Here is a 22,371-nt window from a genome sequence, read left to right on the forward strand (position 1 = left end):
AAGTGTACTTTTCTTCTAGCTCAATTGAGGCCTAGACATGTTAGTGACAAGTGTACGCACTGAAGGGTAGAAAATCTTATTTTTACTCATTAGTAATGTTTAAATACCTGTTATTGAGTGTCTATTATGTGCCCAGAATCTTTCCAAGCGTTGACTGATTGTTACACACACTCCCTGGGTGAGACATAGATTCTCATTCTGCAGATGAGAAAGTTGAGGTTGGGGGATTTGAGGGAGATTTGAAGTGACTCACCCAAGGCTAGTCATGTAGTAAATGGCACAACCAGAATTTTAAACTCACATCTTTAAAAGCCCAAGTCTTCATGCTAGGTCACCCTGCCTCCAGGCAAGGCTCTGGATAGCGAAGTGTTATATATCTGGATTAAAATATATATATTTTTTAATTTAAGAGAGAGAGTGGGGGGAGGGGCGGAGGGAGAGAGAGAGAGAATGAGAGAGAGAGAGAGAGAGAGGAGAGAGAATATCCCATGCTAGGTGTGGAGCCTGACTTGGGGCTTGATCCCCTGACCCTGGGATGATGACCTGAGCTGAAATCAAGAGCCGGACACTCAACTGACTAAGCCCCCCGGGGCACACCTAGATTTTTCTAAAAAGGAACATAGATAACAAAGTTTCTCAGGAGATGATATTGGTGAAGGGTCTCCAGAGAAACAGAACCAATAGGATGTGTATATGTATAGAAAGAGATTTATTATAGGGAAATGCCTCATGTCACCATAGAAGCTGGTAAGTTCAAAGTCCTCAGGGTGGGCTTGTAGGTTGGACACTCAGGAAAGCCAATGGTGCAGTTTCAGTATGAAGACAACCTCCTGGAGAATTCTGTCTTGCTCAGGGAAGCTGGTCTTTTTGTTCTAGTCAGGCTTTTTTTTTTTTTTAAGTAACTTATTTAAATTCAAGTTATTTAACATACAGTGTAGTACTGGTTTCAGGAGTAGAACCCAGTGATTCATCTCTTAAATATAACACCCAGTGCTCATCCCAACAAGTGCCCTCCTTAATGCTCATCACTTAATAGCCCATCCCCCCACCCCCCACCTACCTCGCCTCCAACAACCCTCAGTTTGTTCTCTGTATTTAAGAGTCTCTTATGGTTTGCCACCCTCTGTGTTTGTATCTTATTTTATTTTTCCTACCCTTCCCCTACAGTCATCTCTTTTGTTTCTTGAATTCCACACACGAGGGAAATCATATGATATTTGTCTTTCTCTGCCTGACTTATTTCACTTAGCATAATACATTCTAGCTCCATCCACATTGTTGCAAATGGCAAGATTTCATTCTTTTTGATCTCCAAGTAATAGTCCATTGTGTGTATGTGTATGTAATATTCCCTTGTGTGTATCTTCTTTATTTATTCATCGGTCGATGGATATTTGGGCTCTTTCCATAATTTGGCTATTATTGACAGTGCTGCTATAAACACTGGGGTGCATGTGCCCTTTCAATTAAACATTTTTGTATCCTTTGGATAAATACCCTGAGTAGTGCAATTGCTGGGTCGTAGGGTAGTTCTATTTTTAATTTTTTGAGGCACCTCCATATTGTTTTCCAGAGTGGCTGTACCAGTTTGCATTCCCACCAGCAGTGCAAAAGGGTTCCTCTTTCTCTGCATCCTCCCCAACATACATTGTTTCCTGAATTGTTCATTTCAGCCACTTTGACTCGTGCAAGGTGGTATCTCATTGTGGTTTTGATTTGTATTTCTCTGACGATAAGTGATGTTGAGCATCTTTTCATGTGTCTGGATGTCTTCTTCTTTGGAAAAGTATCTATTCCTGTCTTCTGCCCATTTCCTCACTGGATTATTTGTTTTTTGGGTGTTGAGTTTGATAAGTTCTTTATAGGCTTTGGATACTAATCCTTTATCCAATATGTCAGTTGCAAATATCTTCTCCCATTCTATAGGTTGCCTTTTAGTTTTGTTGATCTGGTCAGGCTTTCAGCTGATTGGATGAGGCCCACCCATGTTATGGAGGGCAATGTGCTACTCAGACTTCACTGATTTAAATTTTAATACCATTCCAAAAAACCCTCCACGTTGATACATAAAATTAAACATGACGAAGACTTCGGCGAGTCTGCATTTTAAACTCATTTCTCCAGGAGGTGGAATTTACTAGGTGGTAACAGAATTTTCGACCTTAATAATTAGCAGAGCCCACTAAATGGGGCTTGTGGCAGATTACAGCAGGTTAGGTAGTGCTGTCACATTTTAAGAATGAACTACGGTGCACAGATTCATAGAAAATAAAATTCTCATTTGCAAAAATTCAGCCCCCGAGATTTGGTTTTAATAAGGATTTAAAAACTGTTTTTTAATGTTTATTTAATTAATTTATTTATTTATTTTTGAGGGGGGGGAGGGGCAGAGAGAGAGGGAGACACAGAATCCAAAGCAGGCCCCAAGCTCTGAGCTGTCAGCACAGAGCCCAACACGGGGCTCAAACCCATGATCCGCGAGATCATGACCTGAGCCAAAGTTGGGTGCTTAACTGACTGAGCCACCAGGCACCCCTGAGATTTACAACTCAAAGCTACGACTGTAGGAATCACCAATAGTCCCTTCAGACTAGCCTTTGTAATTATAATCATCTTCTTCAATACTAATAATTTTAATAAGAGTTAACATTTGCTGACTGCTTCTTGCGTGCTGGGCCCAGTTCTGAGTGTTTTCTGTGTGTTATCTGATGTATCTCAGCACTAGGAGAAGGGTACTATTATTCTTTTATACCTTCCTTTACATGTCTGGAAATAGAGTCTCAGAGAGGCTAGTAAATTGGCCATGGTAACACAGCTAGTAAATGGTGGATCCAGGATTCAAAGGAGGCAGTTGTTTTCAGCACATGCTGTATATAAAAAGGATTTGGGGCACCAAAGCACATATGCCTGAAAAATCTCTCATTATTTGTCATAGTGTCTGAAGTTGTCACTGTTAGAAGAATCAAAACTTCGGAAGACCAAATACTCAACCCTCAGAACTAACGGTTCATCCAGTGCCCATGTAGGTGCCGGCGGCGGCGGCGGCGGGGGGGGGGGGGGGGGGGGGGCGGGGAGGTGGGCAAAAAGAATAAAGTAGACTCCCTACCTATATTCACAGGGTTCCAAGAATCAGGTCGTGGATATCTTTGGCGGGGGCGTTATTCTGCGACCATACCCTAGAAGCATTTTCTGACCCAGATAGGGTTAGGTACCTCTCTCGTCAATGCCCACAATTGCCTGTTGACTTGTCTGTCACATGAGTCAAGATGAGATGTTCCTTAAAGGCAAGTATGTGTCTTCTCTGCCCCTGAGTTCTGACACTAGCACATTGCTGTCCAACATGAATATACTTTGAGCCACATATTTTAACTTAAATTTTCTAGTGGCCACATTAAAAAAAAAAAAAGTAAGAAGAAACTGGTGTAACTCATTTTAATACTGTACTTAACTCGATGCATCCAAAATGTTATCATTTCAACCTGCAATCCATATCAAGTTTACTAATGAGATATTTTACACGCATTTATTTGGACTCAGTCTTCAAAATCCAGTGTGTGTTTTTATACATACAGCACATCTCAGGTAGGACTAGCTACAATCCAAATGATCAGCGGCCACGTGTGACTGGTGGCTGCCCCCATCGGACAGCTCAGCCTCAGCACAACCCCTGGTGTCAGAAGCACAGATGTGTGCATTTCCGAATAACTGGGTGAAGGGACTGGCGAGGAGCCAGCGTGACTGTCGAATCTTAGATGTGAGCGCCAGCTTCAGGGCACTCCATGGTTGTGGCTTGTTTCGTTAGATTTTGCATAGAAACCAGCAACAAAATCAAACGCCTCATGGACAATCTATTTCCGTTTCTGATTTGGCAATGTGCACACTTGGGTGAGGCACTGTCAGTTCCCTGTGAAGAGGGAGCACCCACTGCAGTAAACATTTACCGGGAGCCCTCTCCCTGGGCTCCCATGAGTGGGAGGTAATTAGCTGGTGAGGCGGAAAACATATTTTCACAACATTTCCCAAGGTTTGCCTTTCCTTTCATGTAGAGCTCCTTCAAAATATTATCCTCAAACTGCAGTTTGAAAGCTGACCCTTCTAACTCTGCCTTCCCAGATCTCTTTGAAGTCACAGAACAGTCTGAACACAAAGCATTTACACAGTCCTGCGGCAGAAAAATAAACACACATCCCTCCTGAAGGGAGACCCTGGCTTCCAAGTTTCAGAGCGGAGGTCTGCCAAACAGAAGAGACTGACTGGCATCCAGGGCTCTTGTTTCCATCAGGATTACTCCAGGACGCTTTTTGGTCCTCTGCCTTGCTAGTTCAAAAAAGTCACTGGAATCCCCTTAATGCACGCACTGGTTTCTGTGCAATCGGCACCCACACAAAGTTCCTTGAATTGTGCTTACGTGTAGAGCATTGTGATCTAGCAGGATGTTAAGTAAACTATCATCAGAAACAAGTTTAGGTTCCGCATGCCAAGAGATGGACTGTAAACAGACAATCACATAGCCACAGCATTCTGTGTTGCTTTTCCTCTCTGTACACCCAGCAACCGGGCAAAGAACCAGTCACGTATCAGGTTGCTAAGTGGTGTTGAGTAAATGAATGCATGAACAAACAAATGAATGGCACAAACTCTCCTCTCTCACGCTCAGACTTGCAGAGGGAAGCGGAGGGGAAATCTGCTAGAGCTCATGCCCTCCTCGGAATACACGTGTAGCAAACTCGGAGGAAAAGAAGACTGCATCTCCGGTACAGCCCATTATAAGAGAGGAGAAAGGAACATGCGCCCCACAGGTGAGGATGGAGGCTTTTGCATTGTCTAAAACTGGGACAAGTCTCAGGGTAAACTGGGCACTGCCTAGAGGCTGCAGATCACTTTGTGTTCTCCAGGGCAGGACTGGCGGGTTGCACCTAGAACCCCCCAAAGGCAGTGAAGGCCCGAGGAAGCGGAAGACAAAACTGAACTGATTCAGGCTGTGTCGACATGCACACCGTGTAATAGATTTGGGGGCATTAAAGTTAATAGTTTACAACTTATTTCTGTTGAGCTCGCCTGCATGGCTCAATTTATCCAAGCGTCCTTTGACCCAATGCACTTAAAAACAGGAAAGGAACCCCATTTATTGGAAACATAAAAAAGGAAAGATAGGGATGGAAACAATGCCCGGTGTCAAAGGCTCTCACAGGTGTGGAGGACACATCTTCTTGTGAATGATACAGGCTACGGGAGTCAGAAAGCCAGTGTTTCTTCTAGAAGGGCAGGTGCTCATATTTCCAGTCATGGGGAAGGAGGGTGGTCCTAGGGCATAGCCTTGATAAGAAGCCAGCAAAAGCAACTGTAGAGCCCAACCCATATCTCCCCACCCCAACTTCTGTAGCCCGGCTTCTCACTGGCCCACACTTCCAAGGTTGCCACATCAGGGAGGAAATGTGGGTATGCTCACGTGTGCATGCACAGGCTTTATTTTTCACTGGCTTATCTTCTCTTAAGACCCAGACAGAGGAGAATGTCTGATTACTTTTCATCCGTGATGTGTTTGAGCCACTGTCTAAACTTTAAATTGCATTACGTCCTTTAAATTCTTTCTTTTCTTCTTGTCTAGCGAGAGTGGGGAATCATTAGTGAGAAACAATGTACACACAGTCTCAAACGCATCTTCTTTAAATCCTAACTCTCCAAGTTTGATAATTAAAACAAAACCCAAACTTGGGCACATATGCATTGTAACAGAAAAAAATTGTCGGCCAATTTGTTGAGGCCAGATGGTGGGCAGTGAAGAATAAAATTAGGTTTAGGAATTGGGGGAGGCTGGGATGTAGTAGATTTTGCAAAGTATTCATGAGTAGAGTTATTTATTTTAGGGACATGTAGGCCTATGTGATGTGGGCCAAGTTCAGAGTCCAAGGTTTCTATGCCAACTGGGGGAAAGATCAGGTCGGGAATGGATTTCAATTAAACCAAATGACAGGAATAGCCAGAAAGCAGATTTGGGGCAGAAAGAGGTCAGAAAACTGCCGTGAGATCCGTGAGTAGGGACAGATGGGCCAAAAAGGAGGGGAGAACCACGAGGCTGCTTTCCCGCTTCCTGTGCTGGTTAGCCATTGTCCTTCAGTGTAAGCAGGTTAAGTGTGCAGCTATGTGCTACGAGCTCCAGAGGAAAGCACACTAATAAGTAAGGCTTCTTTTTGGCTACTGGAAGCTGAAATTTTGTTTGTCCAAGTGTTTGTTTGGTTTTTCGTTGTAATCATAAAATTCCACCTACTTGAACACTCCCAAGTTTTGGTAGGAAATTAAATGTTTGGACTGGTGATTCTGAGGTTGACATTTTAAATATTTTCTCTAAAATTAGAAGCTTCCATAACATTGCGATGGCCAAACAAACTTGATTCCCAGGTCTTTACCCTAGACTTATTTTGCTAAGTGCTTGGCTGTGGTATTATCATTTCAGTTTGAGTATACGGCTCAGGAATGAAGAACACCTCTCTCATATCATGTCCCAAATTAGTAAAAATGGTCGATGCTGTAATGAGGTGCGTTGGCATGGGAGTGAAGCAGGAAAGTGCTGGCTGTGTCTTCATCACTTACGGCAAGCCTGCTCCCATGGGCCTGGCACCAGCAGCTTCTAAGCAGATGGTTTTATATTTGTGTTCTTTTAGTGGCTGCACTTCATTTTTTAAAAAATGAACCTCAGGTGCACAAAATTGGGTTACTTGTAATTCTGGGTGTGTGGAAAGCTATCATACATTCATCTATATCTCTTTTTATTTATTTAGCTTCCTTTACTAATCATCCCCGGTTCCAATTTTCATGTCTCCCCATCAAAGGCATCCACTCTCGTGTCTTTACTTACAATAAATGTTATTGTGTTAAACATCTTATTCTGGTTCATATTTTTTTACATTTAGTATTGCGACCCCGTCCATTTACATATATCACATTTTGGTTTTCATGTCCTATCGGTGAACATCTAGGGGATGTCAGACTTTCGATTACAGAGTGCTGCAGTAAATATTTTTAAAATTAATTTTATATTTTTATCATGTCTCTTTGTGCACATGTGTTTTCTTTTCCTGGGAGACATAGGATATAAACATAATGAATTTTCATTAAGTACTTTTAAATGGGTCCTCAAAATGAGCACACAATCCTCCCCGTAACATTTAAAAGAGATCCAGTAAAGGAAGCCATTCAATGAACTGACAGGGTATGCCTCCCCCTACCCCCAGCTTTATTGAGGTATAATTGAAATATAACATTGTGTAAGTTGAAGGTATATAGCATGTTGATTTGATACACTTATATACTGTAAAATGATGACCACAGTAGGGTTTAGTTAACGCCTCCATCACCTCACAAAATTACTATTTTTTGTGTGCGTGCGAACATTTAAGATTTACTTTCTTAGCAACTTTTAGGTATACAATTCAGTATTTTTAACGACAGTCACCATGCTGTTTATTAAATCCTCAGAACCTATTCACTTATAATTGAAAGTTTGTGTCCTTTGACCAACATCTGCTATTCCCCCCCCACCCTCCCCGCCCCAAACCCAGCCTCTGGGAACCACCATTCCACTCTCTGTTTCTATGAGTTTGGCTTTTTTAGATTCCACATATAACTGATATAGCATTTGTCTTTCTCTGATTTATTCCACTTAGCTTAATGCCCTCAAGGTTCATCCGTGTTGTCACAAATGGCAAGACTTCCTTCTTCCTCAGGGCTTAGTAATATTCCAGTGTGTGTGTGTGTGTGTGTGTGTGTGTGTGTGTGTGTGTGTGTGTGTGTAATCTCAGTTTTTTTAAAAAAATACTTTCATCTATAGATAATCACTTAGGTTGTTTTCACACCTTGGCTATTGTGAATTGCAATGAATATGGGAGTGAGTGCAGGAATCTCTTGGAGATACTGATTTCCTACCTTTAGATACCAACCCAGGAGCGGGATTGCTGGATCACATGGTAGTTCTGTATTTAATTTTCTGAGGAACTACCATGCTGTTCCTGATAATGGCTATGCCAATTTACATATCCACCAACAGGGTATAAGGTTTCTTTTTCTCCATGTCCTTGCCAGTTTACCTCTTATCTTTTGCAAAATAACCATTCTAACAGGTGTGAGGTGATACCTTAAAAAAAATAACTTATGTAAAGCAAAAATAGTTGCCTGGTAAGAAGTGTGGGATCTGGGTGAAAGGTATTTGTGAGCTCTTTGTACCTGCAACTTTTCTGTAATTTTGAAATTATTGTAAAATAAAAAGCTAGGCAAGAAAGAATTGACAATCAGGTAAGAAGTCATAAAACATGTTGAGATCAATGTAAGTAGGCATTAATAATAAATAATAACCATTTTCGAAGTTAAAAACAGTGCGACACGAAAGTATTACATATTGCATGGCTTGTATGGCAACAATGACTTTGTATGCATTGAACGGTACATCTTAAAAATATATAAAGCAATATTTAACAGAACTGCAAGACAAAATTAATGTAGCTACCAAGTAGAAGATTTTAGAAACTGAAAGACCAAGATGAGGAAAGACCAAGATGAAATTTTGGTCAACAACCAAATTGAACAACACAATTAGCAAGTTTTACTTAATAGATACAAACACACAGATTCCTTCACCCAACATATAGAAAATTTACATTCATTTTTTAAAGTTTATTTACTTATTTATTTGAGAGAGAGAGAGAGAGAGAGAGAGGGAGGGAGGGAGAGAGAGAGAGAAAGCAGGGGAGGGGGGCAGAGAGAGACAGAGAGAGAATTGCAAGCAGTCTCTGAGCTATCAGCGTAGAGCCCAACACAGGGCTCCATTGCATGAACCGTGGGATCATGACCTGAGCCGAAACCAAGAGTTGGATGCTCAACCGACTGAGCCACCCAGGCGCCCCCACATTCTTCTTAAGCAAACATGAAACAGCTTTTATTTTTTTATTTTTTAGAGGTTTTCTTTTTATGTTTACAAGACACATTAATCCATTAAATTTGAGGATACAGTACAAAAAAACCCCACTTCAACGAATTCATCTGACAATGCTGTTCATATTCATGATGCCATTTTTTGTTGTTTTATTGGGTTTTTTTTGTTTCCTAATATATATATATATTTGGGGATCCCCACTCCCCACCTCACCCATATATTACCAGGGTGAACAGGAGGAGGAGAAGGAAGGCAGGGCCCACAGCAAACATGAAACAGCTTTTAAAAAACTGACCACATTTGGGACACCTGAATGGCTCAGTTGGTTGGTGCCTGACTTCAGCTCACATCATGATCTCATGGTTCGTGGGTTCGAGTCCCGTGTCAGGCTCTTGTGCTGATAGCTAAGAGCCTGGAGCCTGCTTCAGATTCTCTCTCTCTCTCTCTCTCTCTCTCTCTCTCTCTCTCTCTCTCTGCCCCTCCCCCACTCGCTCTCTTTCTCTCTCTCAAAAATACACATTAAAAAACATTTTTTTAAATAAAAAAAACTGACACACATGCTAGGCAACAAAGGAAGTCTCAACAAATTCCAAAGAATATTTTACTTAACTATATATTTAAATCACAACGTAATAAATCAGAGGTCAATTTTAAAAATGGCCAGAGTCAGAACTTTCTCCCTCACTGAAATACAACTGGAAACCCAGCACCCCAGTTCAAAATACTTAATGGGTTAAAGAAAACTAAGTGGAAGTTATAAAATATTTAGCATGGACTGGAATGCGGGCACAGTAAACTGAGAATGCAGCTAAATAGGTATTTTAGGAGACATCATCATAGACTTAAAAGCCCATATTCAGAGATAAGGAAGACGAAAAATTAATGGACCAAGCATCCAACTCAAGATGATGTGAATAATTACAAAATGACCTCAATCAATCAATCAATCAATCAATCAAGGCAAGAGGCATAGAAAAGCGTGAGATGAACGCACTCCCTAGAACTCTGGAAAGATTGGGGCTCACTCCAGCTAGCGAACGTGGTTAGCCAAACTGGAGACTGAACACAGATGGGCAGCAAACACCTGTCTTACACAATAACATCCACAGAGCGCTTTCCCGTGCTTGATTAGATATTGACCTCTGTGACTGCAACTGTCAGGCGAGGGCACTAAAGCTTGTTCCTCAGGAGATCTTCAGGTAGGATCTTAAACTTGGGTGCCCTGCCCAGGTCAGAGCTGCTTCTCAGCTCTGTTTCTCAGCCCTCTGCCAGCACGCTATTGCTGGAGAAATGTTATCAATCATTTGTCATTATTTCCCGCGGGTGTCTTGACTCTGGACTCTAACAAAATAGGAAATTCTTACCTTCTCTGAATAATTATTTCAGAAAAGACACCGTTCTGGTCCCTGCCTCCAGGGCTAACCATAACGTGAACTCAAGGTGTGAGGCTAACCTGATGGCCACGCATGTTTGGTCACCAGAGTCCGAGAATCCCCCTTAACATTTGGAATTCCTGATTTACAAAGCTATCTTGTGACAAACCTACTACACTTTAGATAGTAAATATTTGAAGTTTTGATTCACACTGAGCATCATCTGCTTTGTCAGCTGAGAGCATTATCTTAATAAAATACATCTGGTTTCCAATGGTAAACCTGTATTTCAGGATTGGATTTCTCGCTCATGTCAGTGACTGAGGGAATACAGCAAACCAGATATTAGGTTCAAATCGGTTATTACATTTTGTTGATAGCCTTTTGTGTTTCTAGTGCATAAGGAATAAATAAGTAACTGAATCAATATATATTTATTTAGCAGGGCTATGTTTCCACTACTTTTCAGAAATGTATTATCTAGCACTGTTGCCTAATTTACTCTGAGACTATTGTTTCCCTCTGTGTTTTCTGATATAATCTCAAAAAATAAAAACCAGAAGCAAACGTAATTCTGTCATTCTATTTTTGTTGGAAGCAAGGCGGTTGCTGTTATTCGGTTTGGGGGAAATTAAAGGCGGCACTTGAGATCTGAAAAATTTCCTGGACTTAAAAATAATCTTTGACAGTGTGAACAGCAGGGCCAGTGTGGCATCCTTTGTGTAACAGGCAGAATAAGCCAATTTATTTGCAGTAAGATTTTCTCTCTTTATATAGTCAAATAAATCCCATTCATGTGTGGAGATAATTGCAGGGACATGGAAAACCACTGTCAAAGCACCACATTTTGATGGGAAGCTGCTAGGAATGAGCACTTTAAGAGAACCAAAAGGGTATAGTGATCGGGTTCAGCTTTTGAAGCAGACACACCGGCTTTGAATCATCTCTGATTCTCACCAGCCGTCTGACCTCACTTTTTAAATCTCCGAAAGGAGAATGGTGATAGTATCCGAGTGATTAGCCCGTTGTGAGAATTAAAAGAAGCCAAACTTACGAAGGCCGGCAGCTCCGTGCCTGACCCACGGTGAACCCTTCCCTGTCTCCAAGGAAACTATGAGCACAGCAATTCAAGGAAACAACAAAAAAAACAGGGAGTTTTTCACCATTCATGGGAGGCATCCAGGAGTTGAGAACTATGGTAAGTGTGAAAACAGAAAAGAAAGGCAATGATACTGCTGCTGGTGGGGAAGGAAGCAGAGCTGTCTGGCTTTAAGAAAAAACACTGTTACCGAAAGGAGCAACTGAGGGCAAACCAGGGCCATCCAGGTCTAACAAGGCTTTGAGGATGACTGTGGTCCCCTATAGGCCATTATCACGCAGGATGCTGTGTGCATCTGGGTTACGCCCGGGCTCCTCACTCTTTGCCCTGACATACGGGGCCTCCACATGTAGCTCTAACTTTACCCCCACACTGTCACGGCTGCTCCCCACAGACCACCCAAACTTTCTGCTAGCCAGACCTTCCTGAAAAGATCCTGCACCTTTTCTGACTTCTCCGGCTTTGTTCCCTGCTGTCCCCTCTGGTTAGTTTTTTCCTTTCTTCCCATCTTCGAATTCCTAGCCATCCTCTCTATTCCATTTAAAAGCCACCTTCTCCTTCCCATATTGCAACAATGAGGTACAATATCTGTTGCCTCTTTTGAACTCCTGCAGCACTTCTTCTGTACGTCTTTCACAGCATCCACATTATTCACCTTGGATTATAGCTGCTACAATGGGCTTGTTACTCCTAAACTTGTGAATAGCTTGAGGGAAGAGAGGGTCTTACTTATGCTGGTTTCCCCCTGCACCGTGGGTAGTACATGACAGGCGCTAAATGGCTGTTGACAGGATTAGTAAGACCACAGATGTATTTTGTTATGTTAATTTTTGAGAGAGAGAGAGAGAGAGAGAGAGAGAGAGAGAGCGAGCGAGCATGGGGGTGGGGGGCAGAGAGGGAGGGAGACAGAGGATCCGAAGCAGGCTCTGCACTGACAGCCGTGAGCCCAATGCGGGGCTCAAACTCACAAACCATGAGGTCATGATCTGAGCCAAAGTCGGAGGCTTATCCAACTGAGCCACCCAGGCGCCCCCCACAGATGTATTTTTAAATGGACTGTTAATGTGATCCAGCATTTTTTACCATCACATAATGGTAAAAACCACACCCAAATGTTTAGCAAGCATCTACTGTGTACCAGGCACTGTGCTAGAGTCTATGAACAAGACTGATTTGATTCCAACTCCCTTGTGCCTTATAGTCTAATGAGGAAAACAGATTTTAGACAATTAGAGCTGCAGTAAGTGTGAGGAAAAAGGTAGGAAGAGAAAGGTTCTAAATGAATAGCTCATTTATCACTAAGGAGAAAGCTGTTATGAATACCGAAAAAGTTAAGGGGATTAGTCTCCAAATTGTGAAGGTCCCATACCTGTGACTGATTTAGGTGTGAAGCTACAACATATTCTGGGCCACAGGAGCTGCTCTGTGCTCTAGGAGAAAACTGTTGCCTGTAAATTCAGATTCATTAATGAAGGAGGTAGGCTGGGAAGTCAGGATCATTAGCTGGCTGAAGCAATGCACTAATGTAGCGTAAAATATACTGAGGTCTGCCATTTATGGTCCCCTCAGCTGGCATAAAGTTATTATTGAGTTATTGGCTGTAGCAAAGACGGTAAGGTAACAGGAGGATTATATATTATATACAAATAACAGGCACACACACCCTGAATATATAGACAGACGCTTCCATTTTATCTCATTCTGTTAATTTAACTTGGTGTTAGGATGTAGGACTTAAAGCACAGTAAATCACTGGAATCATTTCAGGACACTTGGCTCGGAGCAAAGCTCTCCCTTTGGCTTAAAACCACTCTGATTACTCCCAATACTTCCTACAGAAAACACTCAACTAGATGTTCCACATTCTCTTGAGAGTCATCTTTCCAAAAGTAGATGACAGAAAAAATTGACTTGGAATAAAATAACAGTGTCTCAGGATTCCAATATTTAATTTCAATATTTCCTCTAAATGAGGACAGAGTTTGTCCTGCAAACAATAATGGCCTTTTGAATCTTGTTTATTTCTATTTGGCCTGAACATATATCAACCTGCAAAAACCTGGGAACCCCTCTGGGCCAAAGTAAGGGACTGCGTATTGGTTGGTTGGTTGGTTGGTTTTTTGTTTGTTTTGGTAGAAGTTAAAGAGAAAGGAATTATGCAGCTAAAGTGCCACCCCAACTCACTGAGGTTCCTTTCCTGGGGGTTGCTACCATACCTACAGAGAACGATTCAAACTTCTTCATATTATTAACACTAGAATGATGGGACCACCGCACACAGGCGCCTTGAGTGCAGTATAAAGTAGTAGTTGGACGCCAAGGCTCTGAAATGAGGAATATCTGTGTTTTAGCTCTACTATTTGTGAGCTGTATGAACTTGAGTAAGTTAGGGAACCTCCCAAAGCCTCAGTTTCCTTATATGTAAAACGTAATTTATAATATTACCTACTTGGCAGAGCTGTGGGGATTCAAATGTGCTAATACATGAAAGTGCTGATCTATGGTAAGTTCTCAACAAATGAAGAGTCATTAGGATTATTAATGTTATCTTGATTAACCTCTACCTCTATACCTAGCAGGTGCATAGGTGAATCTTCCTTCCAATTAGAGAGAACCCACCCTTAGTTCCGTCAGAGTTCGAGAAGCCATGAGATCACTAAAGGATAGGTATGTCCACCAGGATTCTTTTGGTTGTAAGTGACACAGACTGACTTAATCTACTCCAAAGCCAAAATGGGATTTCTAGGAAGGGGTATGTGTCAGGCAAAGGACGTCTGTTGCCTGTTATCAGGAGCAGAAACCCCAATACTGCTACCAACTGCATTTTGGTATTGGAGTCTCCAAGGAAAACAACATCCAGCACCGGATGGAACATCACTTCACTCCCCAGAGAAGAGGCAGAGCGAGATGAGCTCCAATAGTTGGAGCTAGTCCCCCACGGCCAACCCGTCCCCCACGGCCAACGGGGTCCTCCTAGCACCAACACAGGGCAATTGGCTTGTACTCACTCCTGTGCTGTGGTAGAAGGATTCCATCTCCTCCCCAAGGTGGACAGATGTAATAGTGGGGTTGGCCAGGTGCCATTTAACACACATGCTTAAGCAAGACAAAGGAGTACACATTCAGTCTGAAACAGGGTAAGTTATTCCCACACAAAGTGATAAATCCAGCACAGGCTGTGGGGACTCTTTATCTCTTGGCAGGGAAGTGTTCCAGGACCAAGGCCTATTCTTAGGTGGCTGGATTGGAGTTGACAAATGACATGCATGAGACTGCATTTCTCAACACCAGGAGTAGCTTGTGGAGCTGAAGAAAGAAATCAAAGTCATTTCTATCAATAAATAAAACTTAGGCCTTGAAAACCATCAGTTTACCCTTGCCTGTCTCTTCTCTCTGCGTGTTGGTCTGATTTTCTTCTGTTGTCAAATGACTTTCCCTTTGTGGCACTGATCACGGCTACTGGCAACTTCCAGGACCATATTCTAACAGCCTGGAAACCAGTGAGGAAACAGTGCATCTCTCTCTTTCAGCTTCTACTTGAAAAATTTCAGGGAAGGGCTCTGGGATTGGTCAGGTGGCCTCTCCTTGGACTGCTCATGTAATCAGGGATTGGGGTACTATGATTGGCCTAACCTGGGCCATATGCCCACCTCTGTCACCTGAAGTAGGTGTGCTATGTACATATGCTGGGGGTGGGGGGGATGCGCGGTGAGAAGGGGTTGAGGGTAGACTCTCTATAGCACAAATGTGAGCACTTAGGGAAGAGATCTTAGAAAAGAATTTTCCAGACTCCTCATTTCACTGTCAAGAGACTGGAATCCAGCCACAGCCAAAGATTGTTCAAGGTCAGCTGGACATGGCCTTCCTGATGAAGTGTTCTCGGCTGGTTAAAAGGCTTATTATCTTCATTACGGTGGTGGAATGCAATCAGTCTAAAGGGCTCAAAATTTCTTAAGTGTCCATCAGAACTTTAGTGGGAAGTTTTCCTGGTTGAATTAAATACATTTGAATAGGGAGATGGAGCATAAGAGGGCAGGGAGGGTCTTAGATGTTACAACTTGCAGCTTTTGGAATTATTTCCTTCAAACCCCAATGGGACACTATCGGGATTTGTTTCTGAGGACAAGCTGTGTGAACACAAGCTTCAGAGGTGTAAGTGGCTTCCACAGAGGTCCCAGGCGTGAATAAGTGGGAGCTGAAAATAACTTCTCAAACTCCTCATAGGAGAGGACCCAGTTATCACTTTGCCTCTGAGCTTTCCTTTCTGTCCTTATCCCCATGGGATTCTGCCCAGCCTGTGAGTGGCCTAGTCCTATTTCTTCTGGTTGTTGGTTCCCACACTGGGGTACACTGGGGTGCACGGAGAGGTATTCCAGGGGGAGTGCTGGGAGTAGGGGAGCCACAGGATAAACAAAGAGCATTTTCTAGGTTTGACAATTAAAAACATGGCTTATAATTAAGACAAACATCTGAATATTATGGAATGGAATTTTAATGGTATTTCACGGTTTACAACGAATCAGGAGATTCTAAAGTCTTTTTGATTTTACTGCCCTGGCTCTGTGTCCTTGGTTCTCTTTGGGGTGGGCTTTCATTCTTGTCAAGTGCTAGGGGTACCTTAGACGGAAAGTTCAAGGAGCCGTGGGGAACCAGTTGTACCCAGAGCTTAACTCTTCAGTCTGAGGATCAAATAACTGTACTTAGAATTCATTTCTTCCTTGAGCCTACACACTTCAGAAAGCCCACTTTCTTTTGCTATGGTGATTTTGGAAATGGAAGAATGCTATCAAGGACAGTTATCTTACCCTTTCGTCTTCCTATTCCAGGCTAAACAATGTATCAAACAGATTTCCCTCTCTCCTTTCACTTTGCTTATTGCCTTGCTAATAATGTTTCTTAGTTTCCTTTAAATATAGAATTTGGAAATACACCATTTAAGAGCTAGAAGAGATCTAAGAGATTTCCTTACAAGTGAAGAGCCTGAAGCCCAGAGAGGGGAGGTGACCAGCTGAAGATCACACAGCTCAGCAATGTAGCAGAGGCAGAACTGGAACCCAGGTCCTGATTCTCATTCCAGTGCTCCATCCATGACCCCTAACCTACATAGACACTACCCCAAAAAGGGTTTGACTCATGCTAAGGCTTATGAGATTTTATTTCCCTGCACCTTGTATGCCTTGAATGCAACTTAGACTGGGTTTTGTTTTGTCTTGAGAGAGTACTATATTGAGATTCAACTACCTCTCAGAACATATTTGCTCATTTTTCCTTGTATGTGTTGACTTTTGTGACTTCTATGATATCTAGAAGAGTTTTAGATGATTTTGAATTCACTTTTTAATTTCTAAAGTGTCAGCAACCTTTTCTCATCTTGGTGATACCTGCAGAGATCTGTAGTGCTCTCCTCTGATCTGAATTCTAGAACGTATATTCATAGGACACTAATTTGGCAAAGCTTCACCAGCAACACAAAGGTCCTTCATCACCTGTGGAAATAGGTGTTCTCTTTCTTTCTATTAATATTGCCAATTATATTAATGAATTCCCTTATGTCAAAACCTCTTTGTATTCTGAAATTAATTCCACTTGGTAATGACTTATTTTTTTTTATATGAAATTTATTGACAAATTAGTTTCCATACAACACCCAGTGCTCATCCCAAAAGGTGCCCTCCTCAATACCCATCACCCACCCTCTCCTCCCTCCCACCCCCCATCAACCCTCAGTTTGTTCTCAGTTTTTTAAGAGTCTCTTATGCTTTGGCTCTATCCCACTCTAACCTTTTTTTTTTCCTTCCCCTCCCCCATGGGTTCCTGTTAATTTCTCAGGGTCCACATAAGAGTGAAACCATATGGTATCTGTCTTTCTCTGTATGGCTTATTTCACTTAGCATCACACTCTCCAGTTCCATCCACGTTGCCACAAAAGGCCATATTTCATTTTTTCTCATTGCCACGTAATATTCCATTGTGTATATAAACCACAATTTCTTTATCCATTCATCAGTTGATGGACATTTAGGCTCTTTCCATAATTTGGCTATTGTTGAGAGTGCTGCTATGAACATTGGGGTACAAGTGGCCCTATGCATCAGTACTCCTGTATCCCTTGGATAAATTCCTAGCAGTGCTATTGCTGGGTCATAGGGTAGGTCTATTTTTAATTTTCTGAGGAACCTCCACACTGCTTTCCAGAGCGGCTGCACCAATTTGCATTCCCACCAACAGTGCAAGAGGGTTCCCGTTTCTCCACATCCTCTCCAGCATCTATAGTCTCCTGATTTGTTCATTTTGGCCACTCTGACTGGCGTGAGGTGATACCTGAGTGTGGTTTTGATTTGTATTTCCCTGATAAGGAGCGACGCTGAACATCTTTTCATGTGCCTGTTGGCCATCCGGATGTCTTCTTTAGAGAAGTGTCTATTCATGTTTTCTGCCCATTTCTTCACTGGGTTATTTGTTTTTCGGGTGTGGAGTTTGGTGAGCTCTTTATAGATTTTGGATACTAGCCCTTTGTCCGATGTGTCATTTGCGAATATCTTTTCCCATTCCGTTGGTTGCCTTTTAGTTTTGTTGGTTGTTTCCTTTGCTGTGCAGAAGCTTTTTATCTTCATAAGGTCCCAGTAATTCACTTTTGCTTTTAATTCCCTTGCCTTTGGGGATGTGTCGAGTAAGAGATTGCTACGGCTGAGGTCAGAGAGGTCTTTTCCTGCTTTCTCCTCTAAGGTTTTGATGGTTTCCTGTCTCACATTTAGGTCCTTTATCCATTTGGAGTTTATTTTTGTGAATGGTGTGAGAAAGTGGTCTAGTTTCAACCTTCTGCATGTTGCTGTCCAGTTCTCCCAGCACCATTTGTTAAAGAGGCTGTCTTTTTTCCATTGGATGTTCTTTCCTGCTTTGTCAAAGATGAGTTGGCCATACGTTTGTGGGTCTAGTTCTGGGGTTTCTATTCTATTCCATTGGTCTATGTGTCTGTTTCTGTGCCAATACCATGCTGTCTTGATGATGACAGCTTTGTAGTAGAGGCCAAAGTCTGGGATTGTGATGCCTCCTGCTTTGGTCTTCTTCTTCAAAATTCCTTTGGCTATTCGGGGCCTTTTGTGGTTCCATATGAATTTTAGGATTGCTTGTTCTAGTTTCGAGAAGAATGCTGGTGCAATTTTGATTGGGATTGCATTGAATGTGTAGATAGCTTTGGGTAGTATTGACATTTTGACAATATTTATTTTTCCAATCCATGAGCAGGGAATGTCTTTCCATTTCTTTAAATCTTCTTCAATTTCCTTCATAAGCTTTCTATAGTTTTCAGCATACAGATCCTTTACATCTTTGGTTAGATTTATTCCTAGGTATTTTATGCTTCTTGGTGCAAGTGTGAATGGGATCAGTTTCTTTATTTGTCTTTCTGTTGCTTCATTGTTAGTGTATAAGAATGCAACTGATTTCTGTACATTGATTTTGTATCCTGCAACTTTGCTGAATTCATGTATCAGTTCTAGTAGACTTTTGGTGGAGTCTGTCGGATTTTCCATGTATAATATCATGTCATCTGCAAAAAGCGAAAGCTTGACTTCATCTTTGCCAATTTTGATGCCTTTGATTTCCTTTTGTTGTCTGATTGCTGATGCTAGAACTTCCAACACTATGTTAAACAGCAGTGGTGAGAGTGGGATGACTTATTTTTTTTAATTGTAATTTTGGATTCTCTTTGCTAGTATTTTATGTAAGATTTTTTTTTTTTTGTATCAGTATTCATAAGTCAGATTTGCCTAGTGCCATCTTTATCTGGTTTTGGTAGCAGTATTATAGTCACTTGTTTTCTTTTAACGTTTATTTATTTTTTGAGAGAATGAGAGAGAGAGGGAGGGAGAGGTGGGGGAGGGGCAGAGAGAGAGGGAGACACAGTATCTGAAGCAGACTCTGTCTCTGAGCTGTCAGCACAGAGCCTGATGTGAGGCTCGAACTCACCGACCATGAGATCATGACCTGAGCTAAAGTCAGACACTTAACCGACTGAGCTGCCCAGGCACCCCTATATTCACTTCTTAAAAAGAATTTGGGCCCTTTCCCTTTTTCTCCTCTCTAGACTCTAGAACAATTTAAACACCTTTAGGATTAATTTATTCTAATATTTCACAGAATTTTCCTGTGAAACCATTCAGGCCCATGTTTCTTTTTTTCTTTTCTTTTTCCTTCCTTTTTTTTTTTTTTTTTTTTTGGAAAGGAGTTTTTTGAAAACACTCTCATTTTTTAAAAATGAAAATTGGTCTGTAGTTTCTGTCTTTAGTAGAGTTTCATTTGGGATTTTTAAAATACGTATCAGCAGTTGTATCTTTCTGTTTCTTATTTTTGTACATTCTTCACTTTACCATTAAAAAAATCAAGTCAGAAATTGTTACACATTTTGCTGATTTCCCCCTCCTCCAACACTGATTGATTGATTCACCAACTGACTGTCAGTTTTGTTTTCTAGCATTAAATTCTTTTATATTTATTAATTACTTCTTTCTGGTATCTTTTGTTATCATTTGCTGTTCTGTGTATTGTTTTTGAATTATGTGTTTAGCATAATTAAATTTGTTTTAATTAAATTAAATGTGTTTAGCAAAATGTAAATTTTTTTTACATTTATTTAGTTTTGACAGAGTGAGACAGAGCATAAGCAGAGGAGGGGGGGAGAGAAGGAGACACAGAATCTGAAGTAGGCTCCAGGCTCTGAGCAAGCGTTCAGCACAGAGCCTGACACGGGGCTCAAACCCACGAACCATGAGATCATGACCTGAGCGGAAGTCAGTCACTAAGCCGACTGAGCCACCCAGGCGCCCCTCCTCAGCATTTTTTTACAGCTATACCCAACAAGTTCTTTTATTTCTTTAATTATTTTTTTAATTTTTGAGAGAGAGGGGGACAGAGGATCCAAAGCAGGCTCTGTGCTGAGAGCAGAGAGCCTGATGCGGTGCTCAAACTCACCGTGAGACCATGACCTGAGCCAAAGTCAGATGCTTAACCGACTGAGCCACCCAAGGGCCCCTATACCCCACAAGTTCGGATATGTTTTGTTTTGTTTTGTATCTCTCCTTTGTCACAAAGGTTGTTTAACACACATTGTTTATTTATTTATTTATGTAGGCCAGGTGGGAAACCTTTTTGTTTTGGGGTCTTAAATTTTGTTACTGTCTACTAGTTTCATTGTATTGCGTTGAGAGCATGGTAGTATTATTTTTGCTTTTTATATATATATTTTTGCTCTTTTTGCCGCATACCGATATGGGCCTCTGTTTAGCATTATGATTAGTCACCCGAAATTCCACACGCTGAGTCTGTAATTACTTTGTTCCCCACGGTTCCCACCCCACTACACTCAATGTGAAGTAGATTTCTATGTTGTACTCTTACATTATCCTGTGTATTTCATTTTTGATACTTATCACAAATTGCAACTATATAGTAATCTGTATACTGCATTAGTGTCTGGGACAAATGACCTCCACTTTGGTGGCTTAAAACAAGAGCAATTTTTTTGTCACAGTTCTGGAGGCCAGTGTCTGAAAATCAAAATATTGACAGAGTTGCACTCTCTCTGTAGGCTTTGTGGCAGAATCTGATCTGGGTCTCTTCTAGTTTCTTGCAGTTATAGGCATTCCTTTGTGTTCCTTGGCTTGTGGCTGCCAGTCTAATCTTTGCCTCCATCTTTCTTTCTTTTTACTGTTTATTTTTGAGAGAGAGAGAGACAGAACATGAGTAGGGGAGGGGCAGAGAGAGAGGGAGACACAGAATCTGTAGCAGGCTCCAGGCTCTGAGCTGTCAGCACAGAGCCCAACATGGGACTTGAACTCATGGACCGTGAGATCATGACCTGAGCTGAAGTTGGATGCCTAACTGACTGAGCCACCCAGGTGTCCTGTCTCTGCCTCCATCTTTACATTATCTTCTCCTCTGGGTATCTGTTTTCTCTTTCTCCGCCTTGCTTTAATAAGGACATATGTGATTGCATGTAGGCTTGACTTGGGTAATTCAGGGTAAGTTCCTTCTCTCAAGATCTTTAACTTAATCACATCTTTTGCCATAGAAGGTAATATTGACAGGTTCCAAGGATTAGGACCTGGGCATATCTTTGGTGCTACCATTTAGCCCACTATATGTACCATCCCTCCTATCAAATACCTGGCTCTTTTACTGTCTAAGATCCATGAAGTGAAAAATCACGTCTTTTTCTGTCTCTGTGTATCCCTAATTCCCAGTACAGTACCCAGTTCATAGTGGTTAATACGTAAATAGTTGCGAAATACATAAATCCATAAATTATGCATAATTGCTTCTCTATGTTTAGAGTTAGTTTGCAGTCTTAGCCTCAAATGATCTGTTCTACCTATAATTGAATGGAGAATATCTTGTGGATTCTATAGGATCAGACCGACCTTTGTATGAAGATATGACATTATGCATGGAACAGCTCATTTTGAGTTGTTTCAAGTAGTGTCTAGAATTCTGGAAGATTTCTTCATTTTACCACACTTGATAGCTCCATGAATTAATTTCTTACATGACCTATAGCAACTATCTCGGTGTGCTATTTCATCCATTTTTCTTACTTGTTCAGCTTGGTGGAGCTGTACTAAGATGAGTATTGCTTCAGGGCTGATGGATTGACTATCTTAGTGACCAGATCATTCTACCACTTCTGCTGAGCATTTATTTAAAAATGAATGTGTACCCTGCATACCTCCAATGCAATTTTGAAATAACTTCCACGCTTAGTTTGAATAAGCAAGACAATAAAAATATTTTTAAAATACAAGAAATAAGATACAAAAAGGAGAGGTATATATGTAGATACTCAGGATGAGATAATTATTGTAATCATATTCTAAGTTAAGGGATGATATTATTGGTGATGGAAAAAGAAAAAAAATTATTTCATTAACCAATTAAAAGAAAAATATAAGTTCATTAGAGACTGCAAAGTTTTTCTT

The 22,371-nt window shown here is 41.4% G+C and overlaps 2 long non-coding RNA genes across 2 annotated transcripts in view; both read left to right on the plus strand.

Annotated features, from left to right (window-relative positions):
* The first annotated feature begins 4,526 nt into the window (after nt 1–4,526).
* Nucleotides 4,527–22,371, plus strand: part of LOC111557106 — a 34,412-nt gene continuing 16,567 nt past the window's right edge. Inside the window, exon 1 of the long non-coding RNA XR_002736877.2 lies at nt 4,527–4,799. This is a non-coding gene — a long non-coding RNA (uncharacterized LOC111557106). The remainder of the gene's footprint in view (nt 4,800–22,371) is intronic.
* LOC123380844 lies at nt 9,540–14,898 on the plus strand. Its single transcript, XR_006587143.1, has 3 exons — nt 9,540–11,497; nt 13,975–14,065; nt 14,602–14,898. It is a non-coding gene; the product is annotated as an uncharacterized LOC123380844 (long non-coding RNA).

Source organism: Felis catus, chromosome D2, assembly GCF_018350175.1.
Source record: "Felis catus isolate Fca126 chromosome D2, F.catus_Fca126_mat1.0, whole genome shotgun sequence".
Classification (NCBI taxonomy): domain Eukaryota; kingdom Metazoa; phylum Chordata; class Mammalia; order Carnivora; family Felidae; genus Felis; species Felis catus.